The sequence below is a fragment of the Anabrus simplex genome, chromosome 6 (genome assembly GCF_040414725.1).
Source record: "Anabrus simplex isolate iqAnaSimp1 chromosome 6, ASM4041472v1, whole genome shotgun sequence".
NCBI lineage: Eukaryota > Metazoa > Arthropoda > Insecta > Orthoptera > Tettigoniidae > Anabrus > Anabrus simplex.
Window position 1 is genome coordinate 351,314,321 of NC_090270.1, and position 17,100 is coordinate 351,331,420.

At 38.1% G+C, this 17,100-nt stretch overlaps 1 protein-coding gene across 1 annotated transcript in view; it reads right to left on the minus strand.

The window, feature by feature from the left end:
- Window positions 1-13,174, minus strand: part of LOC136875817 (gastrula zinc finger protein XlCGF8.2DB) — a 157,246-nt gene extending 144,072 nt beyond the window's left edge. The window contains exon 1 of the mRNA XM_068228186.1: window positions 13,143-13,174. The gene's annotated coding sequence lies outside the window, so the exon portion shown is untranslated. The remainder of the gene's footprint in view (window positions 1-13,142) is intronic.
- Between the last annotated feature and the right edge of the window lie 3,926 nt (window positions 13,175-17,100).

Sequence of the window (17,100 nt, forward strand, 5' to 3'; positions counted from 1 at the left end):
AGGAAAAACACAGTAGTCCTTCAAAAGCTAGTGAAGTTCTGACAATTTATTGGAATGCATGCACTCCAGCTTGGAAGTAGTTAGAAAGTTGCTGGGAAAAGGGCTGTGCACGCGGTGAAGGGCACTCGGTCTGCAATGTGTTAAGGTAAGTCCCAAGTTTATCAACTTTAGTTTTTCTGTACAATTTCTTGTCTTGTGTGACCCTCTTAATTTAAGCCTTTTTGGTACCAGACCTACATCTATTATTACAGTCTTATGGTCACTTATTCCTTCAATTACGTCAGTTTTATCAACAATTTCCCATGAATAAGCAAGAATACATCTAGCAAGTTATTGAGACGAGACAGTTCTTGTACTAGTTGGGTAAATCCTCCCCCCCAAATTAACTTATTTGTCAGTTTCCATTCATGGGCTTCACTTGCAGCTCCATTCCATTCAACTACAGGCAAGTTTACACCTGCCCGTTACCGTAAGAAGCACACTCAAATGCTAGGCTTCAATTAGTATGTTCTCTAATTACTAACAGTAGTTACGTTACAACAGGACATGTTACTGTAAGAAGCACTCTCAAATGCTAGGCTTCTATTAGAACATTCTCTAATACTGACAGTAGTTACATTACGATAAGACGTTTCACTGTAAGGAGCACACTCAAACACTAGGCTTCTATTAGAACATTCTCTAATACTGACAGTAGTTACATTATGATAAGACATGTTACTGTAAGGAGCACACTCAAACACTAGGCTTCTATTAGAACATTCTCTAATTACTTACAGTAGTTACGTTACAATAAGACGTGTTACTGTAAGGAGCACACTCAAATGCTAGGCTTCTATTAGAACGTTCTCTAATTACTAACAGTAGTTACGTTACATTAAGATGTGTTACTGTAAGGAGCACACACAAATGCTAGGCTTCTATTAGAATGTTCTCTCATTACTAACAGTAGTTACGTTACAATAAGACGTGTTACTGTAAGGAGCACACTCAAACACTAGGCTTCTATTAGAACGTTCTCTAATTACTAACAGTAGTTACGTTACAATAAGACGTGTTACTGTAAGAAGCACACTCAAATGCTAGGCTTCTATTGGAACGTTCTCTAATTACTAACAATAGTTACATTACAATAAGACATGTTACTGTAAGGAGCACATTCAAAGGCTAGGCTTCTATTAGAACGTTCTCTAATTACTAACAGTACTTCCGTTACAATAAGACGAGTTACTGTAAGGAGCACACTCAAATGCTAGGCTCCTATCAGAATGTTCTCTAATTACTAATAGTAGTTACGTTACAATAAGACATATTACTGTAAGGAGCACAATCAAACGATAGGCTTCTATTAGAACGTCCTCTAATTATTAACAGTAGTTAAGTTACAATAAGACATTTTACTGTATGAAGCACACTCAAATGCTAATCTATAATTAGTATGCTCTCTACCGGGCGAGTTGGCCGTGCGCGTAGAGGCGCGAGGCTGTGAGCTTGCATCCGGGAGATAGTCGGTTCGAATCCCACTATCAGCAGCCCTGAAAATGGTTTTCCGTGGTTTCCCATTTTCACACCAGGCAAATGCTGGGGCTGTACCTTAATTAAGGCCACGGCCGCTTCCTTCCAACTCCTAGGCCTTTCCTGTCCCATCGTCGCCATAAGACCTATCTGTGTCGGTGCGACGTAAAGCCCCTAGCAAAAACAAAAGTATGCTCTCTAATTACTAACAGCAGTTACATTACGATAGGACAAGTTACTGTAAGAGGCACACTCAAACGCTAATCAACAATTAGTATGTTCTCTAATTACTAACAGTAGTTATGTTACAATAAGACATATTACTGTAAGAAGCACACTCAAATGCTAATAAAAAATTAGTATGTTCTCTAATTACTAACAGTACTTATGTTACAATAAGACATGTTACTGTAAGAGGCACACTCAAATGCTAATCAACAATTAGTATGTTCTCTAATTACTAACAGTAGTTTCGTTACAATAAGACATGTTACTGTAAGGAGCACACTCAAACACTAGGCTTCTATTAGAACGTTCTCTACCGGGCGAGTTGGCCGTGCGCGTAGAGGCGCGCGGCTGTGAGCTTGCATCCGGGAGATAGTAGGTTCGAATCCCACTATCGGCAGCCCTGAAAATGGTTTTCCGTGGTTTCCCATTTTCACACCAGGCAAATGCTGGGGCTGTACCTTAATTAAGGCCACGGCCGCTTCCTTCCAACTCCTAGGCCTTTCCTATCCCATCGTCGCCATAAGACCTATCTGTGTCGGTGCGACGTAAAACCCCTAGAGAAAAAAAAAAAAAAAAAAAAAAAAAAAAAAAAAAAAAAAAAAAAAAAAAAAAAAAAGAACGTTCTCTAATTACTAACAGTAGTTACGTTACAATAAGACGTGTTACTGTAAGGAGCACACTCAAACACTAGGCTTCTATTAGAACGTTCTATAATTACTAACAGTAGTTACGTTACAATAAGACATGTTACTGTAAGGAGCACACTCAAACACTACACTTCTATTACAACGATCCCTAATTACAAACAGTAGATTCGTTACAATAAGACATGTTACTGTAAGAAGCACACTCAAATGCTAATTAACAATTAGTATGTTCTCTAACTACAAACAGTAATTACGTTACAATAAGACATGTTACTGTAAGAAGCACTCTCAAATGCTAGGCTTCTATTAGAACGATCCCTAAATACTAACAGTAGTTTTGTTACAATAAGACATGTTACTGTAAGGAGCACACTCCAATGCTATGTTCTCTAAATACTAACAGTAGTTACGTTACAATAAGACATGTTACTGTAAGGAGCACACTCAAATGCTAATCTTCAAATAGTATGCTCTCTAATTACTAACAGCAGTTACGTTACAATAAGACATGTTACTGTAAGAAGCACACTCAAATGCTAATCTATAATTAGTATGCTCTCTAATTACTATCAGTAGTTACGTTACAATAAGACATGTTACTGTAAGAAGCACACTCAAACACTAGGCTTCTATTAGAACGTTCTCTAATTACTAACAGTAGTTACGTTACAATAAGACATGCCACTGTAAGAAGCACACCCAAACACTAGGCTTCTATCAGAACGTTCTTTAATTACTAACAGTAGGCCTACTTATGTTACAACAAGACATGTTACTGTAAAGAGCACACTCAACACTAGGCTTCTATTAGAACGTTCTTTAATTAATAACAGTAGTTACGTTACAATAAGACATGTTACAGTAAGAAGCACACTGAAATGCTAATCAACAATTAGTATGTTCTCTAATTACTAACAGTAGTTACGTTACAATAAGACGCGTTACAGTAAGGAGCACACTCAAACACTAGGCTTCTATTAGAACGTTCTTTAATTACTAACAGTAGGCCTACTTATGTTACAACAAGACATGTTACTGTAAAGAGCACACTCAACACTAGGCTTCTATTAGAACGTTCTTTAATTACTAACAGTAGTTACGTTACAATAAGACATGTTACAGTAAGAAGCACACTGAAATGCTAATCAACAATTAGTATGTTCTCTAATTACTAACAGTAGTTACGTTACAATAAGACGTGTTACAGTAAGGAGCACACTCAAACACTAGGCTTCTATTAGAACGTTCTTTAATTACTAACAGTAGTTACGTTACAATAAGACGTGTTACTGTAAGGAGCACACACAAACGCTAGGCTTCTATAACAATGTCCTCTAATTACTAACAGTCATTATGTTACAATAAGACATGTTACTGTAAGAAGCACACTCAAATGCTAATCAGCAATTATTATGTTCTCTAATTACTAACAATAGTTACATTACAATAAGACGTGTTACTGTAAGGAGCACACTCAAACACTAGGCTTCTATTAGAACGTTCTTTAATTATTAACAGTAGTTACGTTACAATAAGACATTTTTTGTATGAAGCACACTCAAATGCTAATCTATAATTAGTATGCTCTCTAATTACTAACAGCAGTTACGTTACAATAGGACATGTTACTGTAAGAGGCACAGTCAAATGCTAGGCTTCTATTAGAACGTTCTATAATTACTAACAGTAGTTACATTACAATAAGACATGTTACTGTAAGGAGCACACTCAAATGCTAATCAACAATTAGTATGTTCTCTAATTACTAACAGTAGTTACGTTACAATAAGACATATTACTGTAAGAAGCACACTCAAATGCTAATAAAAAAATTAGTATGTTCTCTAATTACTAACAGTACTTATGTTACAATAAGACATGTTACTGTAAGAGGCACGCTCAAACGCTAGGCTTCTATTACAACGACCTGTAATTAATAACAGTAGTTACGTTACAATAAGACATGTCACTGTAAGAAGCACACTCAAATGCTAATCTATAATTAGTATGCTCTCTAATTACTAACAGTAGTTACATTACGATAAGATGTGTTACTGTAAGGAGCACACTCAAATGCTAATCAACAATTTGTATGTTCTCTAATTACTAACAGTAGTTATGTTACAATAAGACATGTTACTGTAAGGAGCATACTCAAACGCTGGGCTTCTATTAGAACGTCCTCTAATTACTAACAGTAGTTACATTACAATAAGACATGTTACTGTAAGAAGCACACTCATGCTAATCTATAATTAGTACGCTCTCTAATTACTAACAGTAGTTACGTTACAATAAGACATGTTACTGTAAGGAGCACACTCAAATGCTAGGCTACTATTAGAACGTCCTCTAATTACTAACCATAGTTATGTTACAAAAGGACATGTTACTGTAAGAAGCACTCGCAAATGCTAATCAACAATTAGTATGTTCTCTAATTACTAACAGTAGTTTCGTTACAATAAGACATGTTACTGTAAGGAGCACACTCAAATGCTAATCAACAATTAGTATGCTCTCTAATTACTAACAGTAGTTACGTTACAATAAGACATGTTACTGTAAGGAGCACACTCAAACACTACGCTTCTATTACAACGATCCCTAATTACTAACAGTAGTTTCGTTACAATAAGACATGTTACTGTAAGGAGCACACACAAGTGCTAATCAACAATTAGTATGTTCTCTAATTACTAACAATAGTTACATTACAATAAGACATGTTACTGTAAGGAGCACACTCAAATGCTAATCAACAATTAGTATGCTCTCTAATTACTAACAGTAGTTTCGTTACAATAAGACATGTTACTGTAAGGAGCACACTCAAACAGTAGGCTTCTATTACAACGATCCCTAATTACTAACAGTAGTTTTGTTACAATAAGACATGTTACTGTGAGGAGCACACTCAAAAACTAATCAACAATTAGTATGTTCTCTAATTACTAACAGTAGTTACGTTACAATAAGACATGTTACTGTAAGGAGCACACTGAAATGCTAATCAACAATTAGTATGCTCTCTAATTACTAACAGTAGTTTCGTTACAATAAGACATGTTACTGTAAGGAGCACACTCAAATGCTAATCAACAATTAGTATGCTCTCTAATTACTAACAGTAGTTACGTTACAATAAGACATGTTACTGTAAGGAGCACACTCAAATGCTAGGCTTCTATTAGAACGTCCTCTAATTACTAACCATAGTTATGTTACAGAGGGACATGTTACTGTAAGAAGCACATGCAAATGCTAATCAACAATTAGTATGCTCTCTAATTACAAACAGTAGTTACGTTACAATAAGACATGTTACTGTAAGAAGCACTCTCAAACGCTAGGCTTCTATTAGAACGATCCCTAAATACTAACAGTAGTTACGTTACAATAAGACATGTTACTGTAAGAAGCACACTCAAATGCTAATCTATAATTAGTATGCTCTCTAATTACTAACAGTAGTTACATTACGATAAGACATTTTACTGTAAGGAGCACACTCAAACGCTAGGCTTCTATATCATTCTCTAATACTGACAGTAGTTACATTATGATAAGACGTGTTACTGTAAGAAGCACACTCAAACACTAGGCTTCTATTAGAACGTTCTCTAATTACTAACAGTAGTTACGTTACAATAAGACATGTTACTGTAAGAAGCACACTCAAACACTAGGCTTCTATCAGAACGTTCTTTAATTACTAACAGTAGGCCTACTTATGTTACATTAAGACATGTTACTGTAAAGAGCACACTCAACACTAGGCTTCTATTAGAACGTTCTTTAATTACTAACAGTAGTTACATTACAATAAGACATGTTACTGTAAGAAGCACACTGAAATGCTAATCAACAATTAGTATGTTCTCTAATTACTAACAGTAGTTACGTTACAATAAGACGTGTTACTGTAAGGAGCACACTCAAACACTAGGCTTCTATTAGAACGTTCTTTAATTACTAACAGTAGTTACGTTACAATAAGACGTGTTACTGTAAGGAGCACACTCAAACCCTAGGCTTCTATCACAATGTCCTCTAATTACTAACAGTAGTTACGTTACAATAAGACGTGTTACTGTAAAGAGCACACTCAACACTAGGCTTCTATTAGAACGTTCTTTAATTACTAACAGTAGTTACATTACAATAAGACATGTTACTGTAAGAAGCACACTGAAATGCTAATCAACAATTAGTATGTTCTCTAATTACTAACAGTAGTTACGTTACAATAAGACGTGTTACTGTAAGGAGCACACTCAAACACTAGGCTTCTATTAGAACGTTCTTTAATTACTAACAGTAGTTACGTTACAATAAGACGTGTTACTGTAAGGAGCACACTCAAACCCTAGGCTTCTATCACAATGTCCTCTAATCACTAACAGTAGTTACGTTACAATAAGACATGTTACTGTAAAAAGCACACTCAAATGCTAATCTATAATTAGTATGCTCTCTAATTACTAACAGTCATTACGTTACAATAAGACATGTTACTGTAAGGAGCACACTCAAATGCTAATCAACAATTAGTATGTTCTCTAATTACTAACAGTAGTTACGTTACAATAAGACATGTTACTGTAAGGAGCACACTCAACACTAGGCTTCTAATAGAACGTTCTTTAATTACTAACAGTAGTTACGTTACAATAAGACATGTTACTGTAAGGAGCACACTCAAATGTTAATCAGCAATTAGTATGTTCTCTAATTATTAACAGTAGTTACGTTACAATAGGGCACGTTAGTGTAAGACGCACAGTCAAATGCTAATCAACAATTAGTATGTTCTCTAATTACTAACATTAGTTACATTACAATAAGACGTTACTGTAAGGAGCACACTGAAACGCTAGGCTTCTATTAGAACGTTCTCTTATTACTGACAGTAGTTACGTTACAATAAGACATGTTACTGTAAAGAGCACACTCAAATACTAATCAACAATTAGTATGTTCTCTAATTACTAACAGTAGTTACGTTACAATAAGACATGTTACTGTAAGGAGCACACTCAAATGCTAATCAACAATTAGTATGTTCTCTAATTACTTACAGTAGTTACGTTACAATAAGACGTGTTTCTGTAAGGAGCACACTCAAACACTAGGCTTCTATTAGACCGTTCTTTAACTATTAACAGTACTTACGTTAAATAAGACATGTTACTGTAAGGAGCACACTCAAATGCTAATCAACAATTAGTATGTTCTCTAATTACTACCAGTAGTTATGTTACAATAAGACATGTTACTGTAAGACGCACACTCAAATGCTAATCAACAATTAGTATGTTCTGTAATTACTAACAGTAGTTACATTACAATAAGACATGTTACTGTAAGGAGCACACTCAAATGCTAATCAACAATTAGTATGTTCTCTAATTACTAACAGTAGTTACGTTGCAATAAGACATGTTACTGTAAGGAGCACACTCAAATGCTAGGCTTCTATTAGAACATTCTCTAATACTGACAGTAGTTACATTACGATAAGACGTGTTACTGTAAGGAGGACACTCAAATGCTAGGCTTCTATTAGAACGATTTCTGATTGCTAACAGTAGTTACATTACCATAAGGGGTTATATAAGTTTTTGGTCCTAACAACTCATCAGCACATACAGAAGCTGTTGGATGTGGAAATAGACCCGATCACTTGCCTATTCTTAAAGATGCAAGAGAAAGTAGGACAATTCTTGAGAATAATTTATTGTGCTGCCTAATAAATGGCTTCTTTCAGTTCGACAAAAAAACAGGACTAAGGTGCAACCAACGGTTCGATGTAATGCACATCACCGTAAAGAGAATACGATATACACCGACTGCAACATGTGCATCTGTCAGGAATTAAGACGTGCAGTAAACATACATTTCCTGGGTTTTTCTGCTGCCGAATATGTTTCCCCAGTCTGGAAAGTTCATCTTGTGCCAGACATGTAGATACAGCTCTCAATGATACCTGCAGGTTAATTACAAGTTGCTTGAAGCCTACTGCGACAGATAAGCTCTATTACCTGGCTGGAATAGCGCCACCCTGTGTATGCAAAGAAGTAGGTACCAATAGGGAGAGGCTTAACCCATACCCCTCTGTTGTCTCTACTACTACTATTTTAAATGTTAATTTCTACCTTATACGATCTGTATTCATCTTTCACAATTTTGGAGTAAGCACCTGCTCTTAAATGATGTATTTAGGCTGTAAACATTTACGAAAAGCTATACTGCAGAACATAAAAGCTAAATGTGCAATTTAAGACACATTATCTTTACGTTTTTATTATTATTACTATCGCATAACGATTGGTTGCTTTAGTAGGTTAATATCACTGAACAAATTATAGGTAGAAACCAATTGATAAACTCTAATTCAGTCTCTGCTTTCAAATATTGCAGTGGTTTGTAGCCTGAATCCACTGTAAACGGCAATTGCTTGAATCTTTATCTGTTGATTTATGGTAATTGCGCCAGCCGTCAGCATAAGCTGCATGTTGGGTTACGGTACACATGCCGAGCTTCGCCAGTTCACTTGTCAAATGCTATTAGATAATATTCTTAGGGTGCAAGGAAGGAAATTACTGGGGTTTTGTACAATTATCTGACATTGAACAGTACACTGCATATGACTACGAGAGCACATAGCGACCATATTTGTTTACTACTGTTCGAGCGTTCGCGTGTGTGAGTGGACTGGACAGAGCTGACATCTACACTGCCCTCTAAATAACATAACACATTTTTGACTGACTATCAAATAGTATCTGGATTTTACACAAGAACCAAAAGATGGCAGTACAGTATAGCATCGTGTATTTTGTAAAGTCGGCAGACGAGTGGTGGGCGATACAATGTCATGTCAGACCTTACCCGACACGTGACCAGAAAGGGAATATGGTAATCTCAGGCCTCATCTTACAGACGTAACAGAGCCCACCCTCCTCCGCAACGCCTCAGATCCCGGAGAGGACAACTGAGGTACTTACCACCTTGAGCTGGCTGTTGTGGAACAGGATGCCATCAGGAGTTAGAAGATTCAGGAACACAATGACGAGCAACATGCTTCAGTGCCCTCTGTGCCCAACTTCTTGCAAAGAGGATGATCTCATAGAAGCCACTCCGAGTCTAATGTGATCTCACATGTTATGTTTCGTGTACTTCAAACTGACTTGTACATTAACTGAAAATTTGTAAGTTTTTGACTCTTAGTATTATCATGTAAGTCTTGAACAAGCTAACTTTATATCATACTCATTGCATCTATTTTCAAGTTCCAAGCTTTCTGCTCACTCTGCCAATAAACCACAGCTACTTTATACCTCTCATTTATTCAAGTCAGAAACAAACAAAACATGTAAATACTAAGTGCACCACGGTAGAGTGGTGATGTGCAACTCCAGCGGGTGGCGAGCCTGTGTAGGTCCATGCATTAGAATTTCCTGTACTTAACTGACCATCAAAAGCAAAGCAAAGTAATCTCCGTACAGGCCATGAAAGTAAAGGCTAACCTTGGCACTTGGTTAGCTCCACGCCTGGCTGCCTTCGCCCTGGTGTAGGCTCAGTGAACCTCAGGGCGATGTGCACCTCTGGAAGTTTGTGAAAGTACTGATGGAGATTTGAACCCACGTCCTTGCGGGCAAACAGAGCACGACTTTACTGCTCGGCCAGGCAGCCCCTTAACTGACCATCAGCAATCCGGAAACAGATCAATGAGAAATATGGATGCTAAAAAATTGCCCTTTTCAGTGCCATACCTGATAATTATTTTGATTGGTATTGAATAACGGTGAAAAGATTACAGCCTTGTCAATCCCCGTAAGCAACTTGAACCAAGAAGTCATTCTACCATCAATTTTCATCACATCCCAATTGTCAACATAAATTCCTTTCATTACTTTCAATAATCTGCCCTTAATCTCGCAGTCCCCAGTGTGGTACCTATTGGTACCCTGTCATTTTACTTATATGCCTTCTCTGGATCAACAAAAAACTAGCATAGCCTGATTATTCCTCTTGTAGCAATTTTCAAATACTTGGCATATACTAAAATCTGATCCCGACAGCCCATCTGTGGTCTGAAACCACACTGGTCACCTTCCCCTCCTTAATGCCAGTGTACTACCCCGCTATGTACACTAACTTACTCTTTCTCCTCTGTTTACTGGAGGTGGCACCACTAACCATACAGTTTCGGGACCCTGCTTGCCGATATGGCATCTTACATTTACTGTTAGTCTTGCACGTTCGGACTATGTAGTCATGATTAAAAGTATTGCCATTGGCGTATTATGAAAATCACTAGTGTTACATTTGTGGGTACGATTGTAGGATTGTAAATCTGTTTAGGTAATACCAGGTAAGTAGAATTGTGGCATTTTATAACATGGTTTGTGTTAAATAATGAATGCAGCATTTTATTAATATGGTCTTCTTTAGTCCAATTCGTATGTGTAGAATTCAATGATTGTGATGTATACGAAGCAAGAAAAATTTGCAAGAACTCCTCCGGAAAGGAAAGCAATGTCATGTCCTCCATAAATATTAATTCAGTTGCAATGGAAAGAAATTTTGTTATCAACCTAACTTAACATAACCTTGTCTTGTCAGGACTTTTGTACGGTTTGCAGACTTATATATTCTTATTGACTTACAACATATGTACATGTAATATATTTGTTTGTATGTATTATTACAGCATGGTTTCACTTCAGTCTGAAAAGAAATAGCGAATTTTAAGAAGGGAGGTGAATTATTTAAACCTACCAAACACCAAAGAATACAGTAATGCGTATATCAAAATAAACTGAGCGAGGCTGAGAAAGAGTGTTTATTTCCTCTGTGAGCTCCTTGGGTAAGGGAACCTCCGTTATTGTTGCATTGAGGTTAGTTTGTGTCTCATGTAACTAGTCAATTTGGGAGCAGTGATGAGCCATTCAAATAGGGTGGAGATTTTACTTTTTAGTGCATAGCCTTACGTGTCAAGTACGAGACATTGGAAATGCAAGATACAGTAGTCGTATGAATATTGCTAAATTAGTGCACTTAGCCATTAGGAACACAAAACTGGATCAGGTAGATTATTTCAAGTATTCAGGATGTGTATTCTGCCAGAACGGTAGTGAAACTGAATCAAGGTGCAGCAAAGCTATTCTGTAAGAAAGAAGTCGGCTCCCAGATTATTATTCATCGTATGTGGGAGTGTTCGGCTCGCCTGGTGCGATACTATGGGATGTGGGATGTGAGGTAAGGAGAGGGTGAAACCTAGTATCGCCTCATAGCCTACTCGTCAAACAACACCGAGGGGTTTGCTCAAAGCTTTACGACTACATCCGACGGACAAATCACTACCACTGCACATGAACATTGTGGAGAGGCACGCAATCGAGTGATTAGAACCACCACCTGCCGGTCAACAATCTGATGGTGAACCAGATCATGGCTCTTTTCACCGGTCTTTGCTTTATGGGAGCAGAAACAGCATCTTATTCATATATTATTAGAAGCAATAGACATAACAATTACAGGAAGGTATTCGGAATGAGGAGATAAAGGCTAAGCTAGGAATGAACTCAATTGTTGAAGCTATACATATAAACTGGCTTAGGTGAGGCGAATGGAAGATGATAGGTTACCTAAGAGAATAAAAGACTCAGCTCTGGATGGTAAGAGAGGTAGAGGGATGACGACAGTTAGACCTGGTTTGTAAGGATTTGAAGGTAGAAGGTATAGAACTAAACAAGGCCACAGAACTAGTTACAAATAGAGGATTGTAGAGGTGTTTAGTAAATCCACAGAGACTTGCAGACTGAACACATGACTCCTATCTTAGGGACCCAAGTTACATGACAGGTTAACTCTTATTTTTGATGTGTAGCCCTCGGAGGGCCCTGTAGGCCACCTTACTCTGTGAGAATTACACCTTAACAATGAATTCTAATGATGAAGAAAGCACCAACACCCAGGCCAGAGGAAATAATTCAACATCCATGACCCGCATGGGAATCGAACCCTCGACTCCTTGGACCAAACGCCAGCATGCTAAACACTTAGCTATGGACCTGGACAAGTGAATTGAAACAACAGACTGAAGAGGTTAAATACTTAAGACTGATTTCTTTTTTCTACTACCGTACATGCTAATGGAAATTACAAGCGTCGTTAAATACTGAAATAACAAAGGAAGATGTCTAAACTTCTGTTGAAAGTACACCGGAGACAACAAGTGGCAGATTATATTTTACTCTGCCGAACGCCAAATGTGATAATCTTAGAACAAGAACAAGAAGAGCAGCAGTATTCACTGACAATGTGACTCTCTTTACAAGGCTACCATTTCTTTTAAATTATTATTTTCGCGAATGTTGCAACAGATTTTAAGTGTTATGGTATATGAAATACAGTGATCAACACCTAAGCCTACACGAATGTAAAAACTGCGGAAGATACAACTCCGTATATCGTACTAGGCACTCTGCCAAAGAAACTACAGATATTTAAACAAACAAAAACGGGAATACTCATTTTTCCACGCCCGAATCAAAACAAAGTGAACCTAACCTAAAGCACGTAAACAGCAACAGAGCTACTACACATCACTAATCTTGGTTAGGCCTACTTGTACGTTCACCACTAACTGCTACTACTTCTTCTTAATAATGTATTGGAGTTCGCATTTAGCACAATGTTATAACTAATTTATTACTAAAAGAAAACACAGCATTTTCAAACCTGACCGTTCGCGATCACCTCCAAAAAAGTGATAATCATGACGTCATGATCATGCTAATAAGGAGATGGAATCAAACCATTAGGAGTCGCTCACTTCAATAGTAAACCGATCATTTTGACTTGAGACTTAAATTTGATAGTAGCAAAAGGTCGTCTTCCTGTGATCTTGTCCGAAATTCTTGGGTTTATAACTTGACGTGAACTTTGTCCATTTTTACAAGATATGCCTACCCTTGCTGACGTCGGCGCATAGTAAAGGGGTGTATACCCTAATGGGTCTTTCTGTGCTGGCTAGTGTGTTGTCTGGAGATGAAGATAAATAATTTAGGACGAATTCCCAGTTAAAATCCTAACTCGGCCGCGAAATCGAACCCGGGGCTCCCTGAACCGAAGACCGTTTCTTGAAGCGTACTCTGAAGCGCAGTTATTTGATAAGATAATCAGTTATGTGGAGGAAGATAAACAGTGGCGTATGCTGGAAGCAAGACGTGGGCCACCAGGTTACCCCTTTTCGATTGTTGTTTCAGAGAACGTCAGTCTTAAGCGTTTTGAGCTGTAGCCAACAGAGAAGCCTGGCCTCTGCTAATGTCAATATTCAACATCTGATCAATGGAGATGGTGGTCTAAGGTTAAAGTCCGGCTTTGTGGCTAAATGCTTGCCTTGGTCCGATGAAGGTGTAGATTGGAAAGAACTAGAGTTAGAAATGGCTGTGTAAGTAAGGAGATACCATTGATCAAACTTACTAGGAAATTGAATATAGCAAAGAAGGCAGCTAAGGATAACATGATGGCAGGCATAGGCCTAATTGGCAGTCACACAAATTTTAGTAAAAATGGAAGGGTATGTATAGGTACGGTACTTTAAGGCAGAAACAGGTTCCAAGAAGGATACTGCAGGAATCATTAATGAACAAGGGGAGTGTGTATGTGAGGATCTTCAGAAGGTAGAAGTATTCAGTCAGCAGGATGTAAAGATTGTTCGTCACAAGGATAATGTCCAGATAGAGTCAATCAATCAATCAATCAATACTGATCTGCATTTAGGGCAGTCGCCCAGGTGGCAGATTCCCTATCTGTTGCTTTCCTAGCCTTTTCCGAAATGATTTCAAAGAAATTGGAAATTTATTGAACATCTCCCTTGGTAAGTTATTCCAATCCCTAACTCCCCTTCCTATAAATGAATATTTGCCCCAGTTTGTCCTCTTGAATTCCAACTTTATCTTCATATTGTGATCTTTCCTACTTTTATAGACGCCATTCAAACCTATTCGTCTACTAATGTCATTCCACGCCATCTCTCCGCTGACAGCTCGGAACATACCACTTAGTCGAGCAGCTCTTCTTCTTTCTCTCAATTCTTCCCAACCCAAACATTGCAACATTTTTGTAACGCTACTCTTTTGTCGGAAATCACCCAGAACAAATCGAGCTGCTTTTCTTTGGATTTTTTCCAGTTCTTGAATCAGGTAATCCTGGTGAGGGTCCCATACACTGGAACCATACTCTAGTTGGGGTCTTACCAGAGACTTATATGCACTCTCCTTTACATCCTTACTACAACCCCTAAACACCCTCATAACCATGTGCAGAGATCGGTACCTACCCTTTATTTACAATCCCATTTATGTGATTACCCCAGTGAAGATCTTTGCTTATATTAACACCTAGATACTTACAATGATCCCCAAAAGGAACTTTCACCCCATCAACGCAGTAATTAAAACTGAGAGGACTTTTCCTATTTGTGAAACTCACAACCTGACTTTTAGCCCCGTTTATCAACATACCATTGCCTGCTGTCCATCTCACAATATTTTCGAGGTCACGTTGCAGTTGCTCACAATCTTGTAACTTATTTATCACTCTATAGAGAATAACATCATCCGCAAAAAGCCTTACCTCCGATTCCACTCCTTTACTCATATCATTTATATTGTGGCGGCCTCTAGTATCAATATATGTGTATAAACTCCTTGAACTTTGTTTATGTTTCGAAGACTTTTATATATTGATGTTCTGTGCTTCTAATATTATCTTTATTCTCTCTGATTATTATTCATGTTTTTTACTTTCGTCCCCACTATAGTTGGAGTGTTAATTAAACACATTAATACACCATCCCTGTTCTATTATTCAAGTACATAATCATCATCAATTACCACATTGGTGACTCCCGACGTGATATTAAAATACGGCGCGGAACACATTTTGTGGTTAGTCAAGTGTGAAAATGACCGATGCCAGCAACGAAACAAATCCACCGCCAACAACAGTATGGAACGAAGCGAATATTGCTCGCATTTCAGTGAAGATTCCACCCATCTGGAAGAAGAACATAAAGGTATGGTTTCTTCAAGTTGAAACACAGTTTACTATGTTGGGTATCACTAACGAAACCGCGAAATTTAATCATGTTGTTGCGTCATTAGAAGCGGATATTGTAGAATTAATTTCCGACTTTTTCTCTCGACCACTATCTACCACTCCGTTCACAGAACTTAAAGCACGACTAATTCAGGAATTTGAAGAGTCAGAGAATAGGAAAGTGACGAAATTATTAACAGAATTAGAATTAGGTGATAAGAAGCCAACTCAACTCTTGCGTGAGATGCGAACTTTAGCCGGTACGCAAGTCAAGGACGATTTCTTGAAAACCATATTTATGCAGCGGCTTCATGTTACCACACGTTCTATATTAGCTACGAGTAAAGATAATCTGGACACCATAGCCACTATGGCTGACAAAATTGTTGAAATTTCACAACCGGGATTAAATGTTTGTGCTCAAACCGTGCAGACACCACCCACCATTGCAGTTAATAAAATAAATGTCAGTAACGATCGTATCTCAAGACTAGAAATGCAGATCACTGAATTAATACTGAAAATCAATGAACTGAAAACGCTGTCACGTTCTTCAAGAAGTAGCTCACGATCATCTCGTTCCTCACCAAGAAGGTCACGAGACAGGTCCCGATCAGCCCACTCTTTTAATCCTAACGGAGCACTATGTTGGTATCACTTTAAATATCGCAGCAGGGCAAAGAAATGTCAAAGCCCATGCTCATATCAACCACCTTCCGCTCAGAATTCTAACATGCAGTCAAACTAAAACGCTCCACACTAGCGGCGGCAGGTGATCGGAGTCATTTTTCACGCCGCCTATTTCTCACAGAGAGAAGTAGCGGAAGTCGTTTCCTGGTCGATACCGGAGCTGATATTTCTGTGATTCCGCCTTCGGATAGTGATCGCCCAAAAAAAGACAGATCGTAAACTTTATGCAGCAAACGGCACTGGTATTAACATTTACGGAGAGCGTCTACTAGTACTCAGTTTGGGTTTACGGCGCAATTTCACATGGAAATTCGTAATTGCAGATGTGCAATCACCGATTATTGGAGCCGACTTCATTCACCATTACAACCTTATCGTAGATCTAAAGAACAGGCGACTCATTGACCCATTAACATCAGCAGAGACACCTGGCACATTGATTAAAGTCTCGGGCATAGAAACAGTTTATCTAATGCCACCAGATCAAAAACATGCTGACATTCTAAAGAAATTTCCCAACTTGCTCCATGAAAACGTCCATTTCGACATCCCAGATACCTCTGTTTATCATACCATTGTCACAGAAGGACATCCTGTAGCAGCAAAGGCACGACGACTACCACCAGATAAACTCAAAGCAGCTAAAGCAGAGTTCCAACAAATGATCGATATGAAAATCTGCCAGCCATCAAAGAGCGCCTGGGCAAGTCCCATCCACTTAGTTCCCAAGAAAGACGGATCCTGGAGACCTTGCGGAGACTACCGTGCTCTCAACAACATCACCAAGCCTGACAGGTATCCTATTCCTAACCTTCAAGATTTTAACAGCCAACTACATGGAAAACGAATATTTTCAAAAATAGATCTGATCAGAGCTTATCATCACATCCCTGTACATCCGGAC